We start from the raw sequence: 13129 nt of genomic DNA on the forward strand, positions 1-13129 counted from the left end.
GTGACGTATTATCGCCATACGCTTAGGAGACCTTAGGCCTTTCACGTTCCATGTTGCTACTCTCATGTTACACCTGTTTTAGAGATCTCTGCAGAAAGACTCAGCACAGAACAAGACTCACCCTGCCTCCAGGGATTTTGCACTACACCTTCCCCACCTATGGTCCTAAGATCAGTTTTCACTTCCCACCCCCCACCTTCACCCCCCAATCTCTAAATTCACATTGATAACCCACAACATTAAAATATCTTTTGCTGACTTCTCTTTTTTCGCACATCCTACAGTGTAGATTTTGTCACTACCTAAATACTGTCTTCTCATCAATGTTCCTTTGTCCTACTCTGCTTTCTGGCCCTTAGAAACTTAAAACTGTTTAACCATAACAATAACAGGACTTATTTTCCTATGATATCTCACGTGGCCCATTAGGAGTCCAATATAAACAGTAGACCCAACTCGGCTGCCAGAATCCTCATCTTAGGTCACCATCTTTGTCTTCCGATCCTATGGGTCTAGTTGGTCCACAGCCTGACTTCATCCTGTTGCGTCTCCCTCTGACCGACTGTGTGGACCTGTGGGTGAACGAAGAGACCATAGTAGAGTATAGGGAGTCTGTCTCCAGAGCCTCCATCGCCTCTCCTGGAGATTGGAAAGTGTCTATAGTCCCATCCTGCTGGAAAAGTCGTAGTGTTGCCGGATACTGTAAGGCGAACTTGACATTGTTTTTCGCCAATGAGGAGCAAATCTGCGCAAATGCTCTCCTACGCCTGGCGACTTCAGCCGAATAGTCACTAAACAATAAGATCTTACAGCCCCGCACCACTAGTTGCTGTGAAGTGCGTCTGTATTTTGTCAGAATGGCTTCCTTGGCTGCATAATTCAGATATTTAACTATTGTGGGCCTTGGGCGCACATTGTTCACATCGCCTCCCGCCGACATCAATGGGTCCAGACGATGGGCTCTTTCCACTGTAAAGGAACCCTACAGTCCCAAAGCCTGCGGTATTTCTGCTTCACAAATTGTCGCCAACTGATTCGGGGGAATCGACTCCGGTAATCCGACAATTCTCAGAATGCTCCTCCTGGAGCGGTTTTCCAGATCGTCGACTTTTTCACTGAGAAATTGATTGCTGCGTAGGAGGTCACTAATATGGCTTTGGGCTTTTTCCAATTCCTCCTCTACCAACGTCATTCTCTGCTGTACATCAGAGATCTGAGAGATGTGTTGTGCCACCTCTCTCTGTAGCTGTTGCAGGGCTGAGGAGACTGTGGCTTCTAATGATGCCTTTATGTCAGGAGCCAGAAGTTTGGCCACCTCTATGGCCATCGCTTTACAGGAGGACGTTAATTCACCCTCTGGCCCCTGGCTGCATTCCACTTCCTCTTCATCAGCCTCCGTGCTCCGCTGTGTGGATTGTGAGGCAGAGCGCGTGAGCCTCTGTCCTCTGTCTTGTATCGCCGCCAACTTGCCCCTGCCACGCTGTATCTCTTCTGCCGGGTAAGTAGATGAAGGCACTTTCTGGGAGCCGCCTTTTATCAAATATTTGTCCATGGACAACCTCTGACACTCTAGGGGCCAGTTGTCGGGGGCTTTACAGTCCCGATGCTCGGCAGCTCCGCGGTATTCGGGCCGGTAATGCAGAGCAGCTCTCACTCGCGGCTCTCCATGTGCGCGCCGGAACCGAAAGTCTGGACTGGTTTTTTGACACCATGTCCCATTTGAAGCCCCCCTGATGTACCCCTAGAGTAGAAACTCCAAAAAAGTGACTCCATCTAAGAAACTACACCCCTCATGGTATTCAAAACTGATTTTACATTTTTTTTTTAACCCTTTAGGTGTTCCACAACAATTATTGGCAAATGGAAATGAAATTTTAGAATTTACATTTTTGTTACCTTGCCTCAAAAAAAGTGTAATAAAGAGCAACCAAAAATCATATTTACCCTAAAATAGTACCAACAAAACTGCCACCTTATCCTGTAGTTTCCAAAATGGGGTCACTTTTTGGAGTTTCTACTGTAGGGGTGCATCAGGGGGGCTTCAAATGGGACATGGTGTAAATAAACCAGTCCAGCAAAATCTGCCTTCCAAAAACCATATGGCGTTCCCTTCCTTCTGTGCCCTTCCGTGTGCCCGTACAGCAGTTTACGACCACATATGGGGTGTTTCTGCAAACTACAGAATCAGGACAATAAATATAGAGTTTTGTTTGGCTGTTAACCCTTGCTTTGTTACTGGAAAAAATGGATTAAAATGGAACATTTGCCCAAAAATTTAAATTCAGAAATTGTATCTCCATTTGACATTAACTCTTGTGGAACACCTAAAGGGTTAACAATGTTTGTAAAATCAGTTTTGAATACCTTGAGGGGTGTAGTTTAGCTTCCCCTGAAGACGCCAACAGGCTCGGCGAAACATGTAGGGACACAGGTTTCGATTTTTAGGCAGGAGTTTGTCAGGGTGCCTATAAACAATCCACTGAATCAAGAGATGCTACACAACTAGTTCATTTAAACACTAGGAAGGCTTAAGGTATAAGAAGTGTACACGGTGACTTGGCACTCGACCCTGATTCTGTGACTCCTGAAGTTTTAAATTTGTTCCCAAGAAATATAATGGTTTTAAAGCATTGAAATAAAATTGAGTTTTATTATTACTAGTCAGAGGGGCTGCAAAAATACGCCTGGTCCCAGTGACCATACAATTTTAATTTTAGTTTCTAGAATGGGTTCATTTTTGGGTGGCTTCTATTATGTAAGCCTCACAAAGTGACTTGAGACCTGAACTGGTCCTTAGAAAGTGGGTTTTGGAATGTTTCTGAAAAATTTCAAGATTTGCTTCTAAACTTCTAAGCTTTGTAACGTCCCCAAAAAATTAAATGGCATTCCCAAAATGATCCAAACATGAAGTAGACATACGGGGAATGTAAATTAATAACTATTTTTGGAGGTATTACTATGTATTATAGAAGTAGAAAAATTGAAATTTGCAAATTTGCAAATTTTTCTAAATTTTTGGTAAATTTGGTATTTTTTTATAAATAAAAATGATATTTTTTTTTTACTCCATTTTACCAGTGTCATGAAGTACAATATGTGACGAAAAAACTATTTTACCAGTGTCATGAAGTACAATATGTGACAAAAAAACTCTCAGAATGGCCTGGATAAGTAAGTGTTTTAAAGTTATTCACACATAAAGTGACACTGGTCAGATTTGCAAAAAATGGCCTGGTCCTTAAGGTGAAAATGAGCCCGGTCCTTAAGGGGTTAAAATTGTATTCTGATGCGGACAGGATCAGATTCCTACCATGGGCATTTGAAAATAAGTATCGCCACTACTTTATTTCCTTCAGAGACAGGGGGCTCCGGGATTGGCAGGATGTTTTGCTTGAGGCGAAATTAGAATTCGGCCCTTACCGGACTATTACTGCTGCAAAATGTGATATTTATAAACTCACATGTAGACCCAATTAAATTCCCCGGGAATTCCTCTCTATCCTTAAAAATGCCTATGGGTTAGCGTATAGGTCCCCAAATTGGGAATCTGGGGAATTCAAACAACTGTTTTATGTTTCAATAGTATTTATTAGATTTTCTCAATAATAAAGTGTACAGAATAATGTACTTAATACAGAGGACTTGGAGTCCAATTATTTGAACATTCCAAACAAATAAAATAAAAAACAAAAAGACACACATAAAATAAGACTTAAATAAAAAGGAAAGCGTCAGGAAATCAGGGGTAATAGACTTATAGTTACAAGGTACATAGGTCTGGTGTCAGGAGGCGATCAGGAATAGAAGGATTCATAACTGCATAACCCCCCCTCAGTGCACAATACATCCATGAAAATTATCAGAGCCCCCTATAAAGGGAGAGATCAATAGAGTGCGAAGAGGATGACCAGGGCTCCCAGACTCTTTCAAACAAAGCAAATGTATCTGAGCGGATAGCCGACATCCTTTCAGATTGGTAAATCTTGTTGACTCTATCAATTACTGCTTGATAGCTCAGTAACAAGGATCGCCACTGAGAGGCAATGTGGATTCTAGCTGCAAGCAGGATAAATTGGGTCAATTTGAATTTGGCATTTGTTAATTTCGACGGCTTGTCGCCAAGTAGCAAGACCGAGGGTGTGGGGAGGAGGACGCACCCCAGCAAAGATGAGAGCAAGTCACAGATGCGACCCCATAGCCTGGCCGCCACAGGGCAAGTCCACCAGGTATGGAGCATCGTGCCCTCCTCATCACACCCCCGAAAGCAAGTAGGGGGAACCTCTGGGTAAAAGTGATGTAATTTGGCTGGTACTAAATACATCCGGTGGAGTATTTTAATAGAGGTCTCTGCCAAGGTAGTTTGCCATGACCCTTTGGTTAATGTCTGGGAGCGCTGGTGCCATCTAGATACGCTTGATTCTTCCGACAGATCCGCCTCCCACTCCAACATATAGCGGAGTTTAGTGTCCTCTGGAGGTGCAGTGAGGATAGAGTATATCCGGGATAATAGACCCTGTTTATATAGAGAGAAGGACATTAATCTTTCAAAAGATGTATATTCAACTTTGTGGAGGCTAGTCTTCAGGGAGTGAAGGAAGGAGAACAAACAACTGTTTTATGATGCAGTGCCTATGCAAATTAAATTTAGCCTAGCTAGAGATCTCGATCTTAAAGCTCCCTTGGGCAGATTGGTGACGGCTGCCACTTCACTGTATAATATCAGTGAGGGCCATGCTACAGGTGAGAGAAGATACAAAAGGTCCCCAGAACAAAATGTAGCAGAAGCTAAAATAAACCCCAACCTTGGATTTGAAATGCAGCCACGCAGGTACCCTCCGTCTACAGGACCTTTCCAACAAACCCAGCGACAACAGGTAGGACCCAAGCAAACAAACCTCATAGCCCTAATGGGTCAGAGGGGGATAATAATGGTGGTAAAAGGTCTAACTACCCAATATTATAACAGGGGTTCCCCGGGATACAGGCACTGGAATAACAGGCCCAGACAACAGAAGCGAGGTAGGCCTGAACCCTCTACTTCACCTAGAAGTCAGTAACCCACCTCTAGCAAGGGTACACCATAAAACCAAACTGTGCACAAATCAAATGATCGGTTTGATCAGTTGGCAGATCAAGTGGCTAAATTAAGCGAATTAGTTAATAAGATGTCCCAGGTTTCCATCGAAAAACAACCTAAACCTTTTTTAGGGGCGACTGCAGGTCCCAGCTCAGCCCTATAAAGCAAGCAGGGCGGGGTTAGAACCCAGTCCAACGCAAGGCTACCGAGCTAGTTGTAGAAGAATCTAATGTGATTCCTAATCCTATATTGCCTTGCAGCGTTCTTGACCCTAAAATTGAGGCCAAAGAGGAGGTGTCTAACGTGTTGTCTATGTTGCAGTCTAACCATATAGATTTGTGCACTAATGTGTCTTCTCCAATGAGTGATCCTGTCACCGCCAGCTCTCTGAGAAGGTTTTGCAGACGTTCTTCTCTACCTCTTGCATGATGTTTTTTGTTTTGGTTTCACTTTGTCATCTCCTTTCCTTCTCCCAGCTGTCACCTATTTACACTAATTGCCTCCCTTTATATTCCCTCCCATACTGCCTCACTTTGCGGTTTATACTACTTCCTGGATTGAAGTGATCACTGCTAGAGACTTCTGTTGCTGCTTGTTCAGATAAGTCCTTTCATGTATTGTGTTTCCTTGCTGGCTTGATTCTAGGTGACCCTGACTCCCTCCGTATTAAGTCCAGGGAGCTGGTGGTCGTGTCCCCTCACTATTATAGAGTTTTCAGGTGTCACACAGTCTAGGTACGGGGGCATGCAATCGTCTACCTCTGAGACCCTTGTATGTGCTTAGCAGTCAGGGTGAGCTCTTAGGGTTTTATAGGGGTCACCTTTATGCTCCTTAGTTTGTGATGAAGCCGGTCGGATGTTTATCCATAATTTCCAGCTATCTGCAACATCATCCGTGACATTATAAACCGCCATTACCGTCTTAAGCATGGATCCGGTTTCAGCCTTGATTGACCGCATGCAAGGTCTTTCACTGGAGGTAGCAGATCTCCGTAAAACTGTGTCTCAGTTTCAGGTGACCGGTTCTGCTTGCGTTCATTTGTTCCGAGCCTAAGATCTCGCTTCCGGATACGTTCTCCGGGGGTAGTGAGAATTTTGTTCGCTTTAGAGAGACTTGCAAACTCCATTTTCGCCTACTTCCCCATTCCTCTGGTGATGAGGAGCAGAGGGTGGCGATCATCATCTCGCTGCTCAGGGATAACGCTCAGTCTTGGGCCTTATCGTTGCCGGTGGGGGCACGGCCCCTCCGATCGGTGGATGAATTTTTTGTAGCTCTGGGGCAGATATATAATGACCCGGATCGTATTGCTCTGGCTGAATCTAAACTGCGTCTTTTATGCCAGGGTAAACAGTCCGCAGAGATATATTGTTCTGAATTTCGGAGATGGGCAGCTGATACTGGTTGGAACAATGCTGCACTCCGAAGTCAATTTTGCCATGGTCTTTCGGAGGGATTGAAAGATGCATTTGCTTTTCATGAGAGACCTGCCTTGTTGGAGTCTGCCATGTCTTTAGCTGTTCGTATTGACTGGCGTCTTAGAGAGAGAGGAGAGACCACTCCTTCCTGTCATATTCAGTCCAAAAACAATGGGGCGGTCTCATTCAGTGTGCAGGGGCCTCAGTCTCTCTCAATCCCCTCTGAGCAGGAGGCCATGCAGCTGGGTTTGCCTGCCTCTGATAGTAGAGGATTCAGCTCTCAGAGGAGGGTTTGTTTCTGTTGTGGGGGTATAAATCATTTGGCTAATGTTTGCCCCTCTAGGAGATTCAGGGAGTTTTCTGAGGGTAATAAAGAAACAAAAATAAAAAACCCTCTAAAAACTGTCCATTTGCTACTATTGGCAAGGTTGATGCGGAAATTGAAGGTTTGCCGTTTGCTTGTAGTTCCCGTTTTCTCCTACCTGCCAGGGAAGCGCTAGATAGCAAGAACATTGTTTGTGAGATTTTTGTAGATAGTGGAGCAGCTGTCAATCTCATTGATAATCAATTTACTATAACACATGGTTTCCAGGTATGCACTTTGGAAAAGGATATACCTGTTTTTGCTATCTATTCCGCTCCACTTTCTCAAAAATCATTAAAGGGCATAGTTCACAATATCCATTTGACTGTGGGTGATGCTCATGTTGAGGATATGTCATGTTATGTCCTAAGCGGATTACCTACTCCTCTAGTGTTGGGGCTACCCTGGCTCACTAAACATAACCCCACCATTGATTGGCAAGCAAGGCAAATAAATGGTTGGAGTGACTTTTGCAGAGAGAATTGCCTCACGGCGTCTCTTTCAGAGGTTTGTACCAAGACTGTACCATCTTTTCTCTCTGAATTTTTGGATGTGTTTCCTGAGAGTGGTGTCCAGGAGCTGCCCCCTCACCGGGAGTACGATTGCCCTATTAATCTCATCCCAGGCGCCAAGCTGCCAAAATCACGTTTATACAATCTCTCCCAACCTGAAAGAGTCGCTATGCGTACTTATATCTCTGAGAGCCTGAGAAAGGGACACATCCGACCCTCGAAGTCACCTGTTGCCGCTGGGGGTTTTTTTTGTTAAGAAAAAAGATGGTTCTTTAAGACCTTGTCTGGATTTCAGGGAGCTGAACTGTATCACTATTCGTGACCCATATCCGCTTCCTCTGATCCTGGACCTGTTTAACCAGATTGTTGGGGCTAAAGTTTTTTCTAAGTTGGATTTAAGAGGGGCATACAACCTAGTCAGGGTCAGGGAAGGGGACGAATGGAAGACAGCCTTCAATACCCCTGAGGGTCATTTCGAGAATTTCGTTATGCCCTTTGGTTTGTTTGTTTTTGAAAATTTGCTTTATTAGTACCACCAGTAAGCAAGAAAAGTACAGACTTTTGAAACACAGTTCAGATACAGTCGGTGTTACATAATTTCCAGTTTTCATAACAAACAAAAACATTCCCATAAAACACCCATCCCCCCCCCCCGAATCATCATGACGATAATCACCATTGCTATAGTCGAATTCGCACATCTAATTAGAAATTACTCTATATTGTGCCATGTACCTTTTCACTCTACACAGTTGATTCCTCAAGAGATAGCACCCCTAGCGTGCCCTTGAGTGCCTCTAAGGCTACTTTCACACCTGCGTTTAGGTCGGATCCGTCTGGTATGTGCCCAGACGGATCCGCACCTATAATGCAAATGTTTAGATCCGTTCAGAACGGATCCGTTTGCATTACCATGAACAAAAAAAAAAAAAAAAGTTTTTTTTTTTTTTGTTCATGATAATGCAAACGGATCCGTTTTGACTTTACATTGAAAGTCAATGGGAGACGGATCAGTTTGAAAATTGAGCCATACTGTGTCAACTTCAAACGGATCCGTCCCCATTGACTTACATTGTAAGTCTGGACGGATCCGTTTGCCTCCGCACGGCTAGGCGGACACCTGAACGCTGCAAGCTGCGTTCAGGTGTCCGCCTGCGGAGCGGAGGACAAACGGAGCCAGACTGATGCATTCTGAGCGGATCCGCATCCATTCAGAATGCATTAGGGCTGGACGGATCCGTTCGGGGCCGCTTGTGAGCCCCTTCAAACGGAACTCACAAGCGGAGCCCCGAACGCTAGTGTGAAAGTAGCCTAAAGTATACCATTCTGTAAATTTGAACGTTTGCATTATGTTTTTTATTTCACCCTGGGTAAAACTGTTTGTAATAAAGATCCTCCACCTCTTGAAAAACCATTTGGTCTTTTTTTATCTTTGTTTAGCTCTGCCTCAGTTTTATCTAGGTACATAAAACGCGTCATCTGCGACATGACCTCATGTATCTGGGGCACCTCTGCCTTCAACCAATTTTGCAGTAAACAACGCAATGATACCAGTAGGGCCGTATCCACTGCAGCCTGAGGGGGAGGGATATTATCTCCATAGGCATGAAAGAGAAGAATCTCAGGTTTCTGAGTCAAGGTACATCCCAGTGTAGACTTGATCCAGCATCTGACACACTCCCAAAATCGTTGAACCTGTGGGCATACCCGAACACAATTGACCAGATCTGCCTTATCTAACCCACATTTCGGACAAGCAGTCAGAAAAGCCGTATTATTGATTCTTTTGGGAAAGGTAAATGCATAAATGGCCGCGTGTATTAATGCCCTTTGGTTTGATGAATGCTCTGGCCGTCTTCCAACATTTTGTGAACAGCATTTTTTATCATTTAATGGGGAAATTTGTACTGGTGTATCTAGATGACATTTTGTTTTTTTCTCCTGATTTCAAAACTCATAGGGACCACCTACGTCAGGTCTTGCCCATTCTGCGAGAGAATAAATTGTACGCTAAACTGGAAAAATGTGTGTTTGCGGTTCCGGAGATTCAATTTCTTGGTTTTCTTCTCTCCGCTTCTGGTTTTCGCATGGACCCTGAGAAGGTCCGCGCTGTGCTTGATTGGGAGCTTCCTGAGAATCAGAAGGCGCTGATGCGGTTTTTGGGGTTTTGCCAATTATTACAGAAAGTTCATTTTGAATTATTCCTCTGTTGTTAAGCCACTCACTGATATGACTAAAAAGGGGGTAGATTTTTCCTCCTAGTCGGTAGATGCGCTTAAAGGGGTTGTCCGGGATCAAACATTTTTTTTTTAAACTGCTTACTCACTGTTAGTAGCCAAATCTATCTTCCTAAGATGTTTTTAGGTAGCTTTTGCACTGCTGCATGGCTCCTACAGTCCCCAGCAGACTGTGTACATACATGTTTTTATGTGCCATCACTTCCTGCTGCAGTGCATTGTGGCTCCCAGGGCAGATCAGCAGCTCCTGGTTTCTACAGTGTAAGATCACCACCCTGCACCCGCCCCCCTCATACATATTCACCCTCCTCCACATCATCCACTCCTCCATAGATCCACCCCCCTCTTACATATTCCTCCCCTATAAACTCCTCCTTGCACATGTCATGTGCTCAGTGTTTGCAGACAGTGAACTAACACACAGGGAGCAGCTCCATCTTTCCACAATGGTAGATCATTTTTAGTTTTATGCTTGTGCTAGTTACTCATGGTATACAACCTTAGGGATAGCAGACTGCAACAAACTATAAAGGCCATGCTCCCACATCTATCCATAAACATCGCTGACAGCGTCACACTATAAGGGCCACGCTCCCACATCTATCCATAAACATCGCTGACAGCGTCACACTATAAGGGCCATGCTCCCACATCTATCCATAAACATCGCTGACAGCGTCACACTATAAGGGCCACGCTCCCACATCTATCCATAAACATCGCTGACAGCGTCACACTATAAGGGCCACGCTCCCACATCTATCCATAAACATCGCTGACAGCGTCACACTATAAGGGCCACGCTCCCACATCTATCCATAAACATCGCTGACAGTGTCACACTATAAGGGCCACGCTCCCACATCTATCCATAAACATCGCTGACAGCGTCACACTATAAGGGCCACGCTCCCATATAGATCCCTAAACATGACTGAGTGCTTTACACAATTATAGCAGCTTTGAAACAAAAAAATATTGTTTTAGTGTGTCCATAGTCTGAGAGCCACCGTTTTTTATTTTTTGACCGATTGTCTTAGTTAGGGATTCATTTTTTGCGGGTTGAGGTGACGGTTTGATTAGTACTATTTTAGGGGACATGCGCCTTTTTGAACGCTTGTTGTTGCACTTTATGTGATGTTAGGTAAAAAAAAAAGGCTTTTTTTTTAAACAGTTTTTATGATATTTTTTAAGGTGTTTTTCGGACATGGTGTGTAATGTGATATACACTGCTCAAAAAAATAAAGGGAACACAAAAATAACACATCCTAGATCTGAATTAATTAAATATTCTTCTGAAATACTTTATTCTTTACATAGTTGAATGTGCTGACAACAAAATCACAAAAAATAAAAAAATGGAAATCAAATTTTTAAACCCATGGAGTCACACTTAAAATTAAAGTGGAAAAACACACTACAGGCTGATCCAACTTTGATGTAATGTCCTTAAAACAAGTCAAAATGAGGCTCAGTAGTGTGTGTGGCCTCCACGTGCCTGTATGACCTCCCTACAACGCCTGTGCATGCTCCTGATGAGGTGGCGGACGGTCTCCTGAGGGATCTCCTCCCAGACCTGGACTAAAGCATCTGCCAACTCCTGGACAGTCTGTGGTGCAACGTGACGTTGGTGGATAGAGCGAGACATGATGTCCAAGATGTGCTCAATTGGATTCAGGTCTGGGGAACGAGCGGGCCAGTCCATAGCATCAATGCCTTCGTCTTCCAGGAACTGCTGACACACTCCAGCCACATGAGGTCTAGCATTGTCTTGCATTAGGAGGAACCCAGGGCCAACCGCACCAGCATATGGTCTCACAAGGGGTCTGAGGATCTCATCTCGGGACCTAATGGCAGTCAGGCTACCTCTGGCGAGCACATGGAGGGCTGTGCGGCCCTCCAAAGAAATGCCACCCCACACCATTACTGACCCAATGCCAAACCGGTCATGCTGGAGGATGTTGCAGGCAGCAGAACGTTCTCCACGGCGTCTCAAGACTCTGTCACGTCTGTCACTCGTGCTCAGTGGGAACCTGCTTTCATCTGTGAAGAGCACAGGGCACCAGTGGCGAATTTGCCAATCTTGGTGTTCTCTGGCAAATGCCAAACGTCCTGCACGGTGTTGGGCTGTAAGCACAACCCCCACCTGTGGACGTCGGGCCCTCATATCACCCTCATGGAGTCTGTTTCTGACCGTTTGAGCAGACACATGCACATTTGTGGCCTGCTGGAGGTCATTTTGCAGGGCTCTGGCAATGCTCCTCCTGTTCCTCTTTGCACAAAGGCGGAAGTAGCGGTCCTGCTGCTGGGTTGTTGCCCTCCTACGGCCTCCTTCACGTCTCCTGATGTACTGGCCTGTCTCCTGGTAGCACCTCCATGCTCTGGACACTACGCTGACAGACACAGCAAACCTTCTTGCCACAGCTCGCATTGATGTGCCATCCTGGATAAGCTGCGCTACCTGAGCCACTTGTGTGGGTTGTAGACTTCGTCTCATGCTACCACTAGAGTGAAAACACCGCCAGCATTCAAAAGTGACCAAAACATTAGCCAGGAAGCATAGGAACTGAGAAGTGGTCTGTGATCACCACTTGCAGAACCACTTCTTTATTGGGGGTGTCTTGCTAATTGCCTATAATTTCCACCTGTTGTCTATCCCATTTGCACAACAGCATGTGAAATTGATTGTCACTCAGTGTTGCTTCCTAAGTGGACAGTTTGATTTCACAGAAGTGTGATTGACTTGGAGTTACATTGTGTTGTTTAAGTGTTCCCTTTATTTTTTTGAGCAGTGTATTTATGGAACCGGTTGTTACGGACAAGGCAATACCAAATATGTGTAGGTTTTTTTATTCATTAATTTTTCACTTTCAATTTGTATGCACGCTAACTTGTTTGCACGTTCCTTTTTTCAGTTTCACTTTATTTCACTGTCACTTTTTTTCACTTTTTTACTTTTTTTTCATTCCCTTTTTTAATACTTTCACTTTCATACAGTGCATTGCAATAGTCATCTATTTAAATGCACTGTATTGTCAGTGCTACTTTTGCACTAACAGTGCTCCAGACTAATAAAAATACCTAGTAGCCATTGGCTCCTGAACTGAAAAATTTAGGAGCCAAATCAAATTTTTAGTCGCCAAATCGAAACTGAATCAAAATTTTGGTATTGTGACAACGCTACGCCGATCAAATCGGCGTAGGGTAGTTTTGAAACCAAAATTTTGATTCGCTTTCGTCACCATAAAAAAGTATTGCGATACTCAATACCGCGCCAAAAAAAAAAACACCAAAAAAAGCTGCGTGCATTTCGCATTTTATGAAACATTCGGCCCATAATAGAACAGTCCTATGCTATTTTTTGGGGTGACAAGGTGACTAAAAAATGACGAATGCTCACCGCATAGGAGATATTTTTTAATAGTTTGGACAGCGCTATGTAATATATTTATTTATTTATTGTTTATATATTTTATATGTAAAATTGGTAAAGGGGGGATTTAAACTTAATATTTTAGAGTACT

Source organism: Bufo bufo, chromosome 6 (assembly GCF_905171765.1).
Source record: "Bufo bufo chromosome 6, aBufBuf1.1, whole genome shotgun sequence".
In the NCBI taxonomy this organism is placed as follows: domain Eukaryota; kingdom Metazoa; phylum Chordata; class Amphibia; order Anura; family Bufonidae; genus Bufo; species Bufo bufo.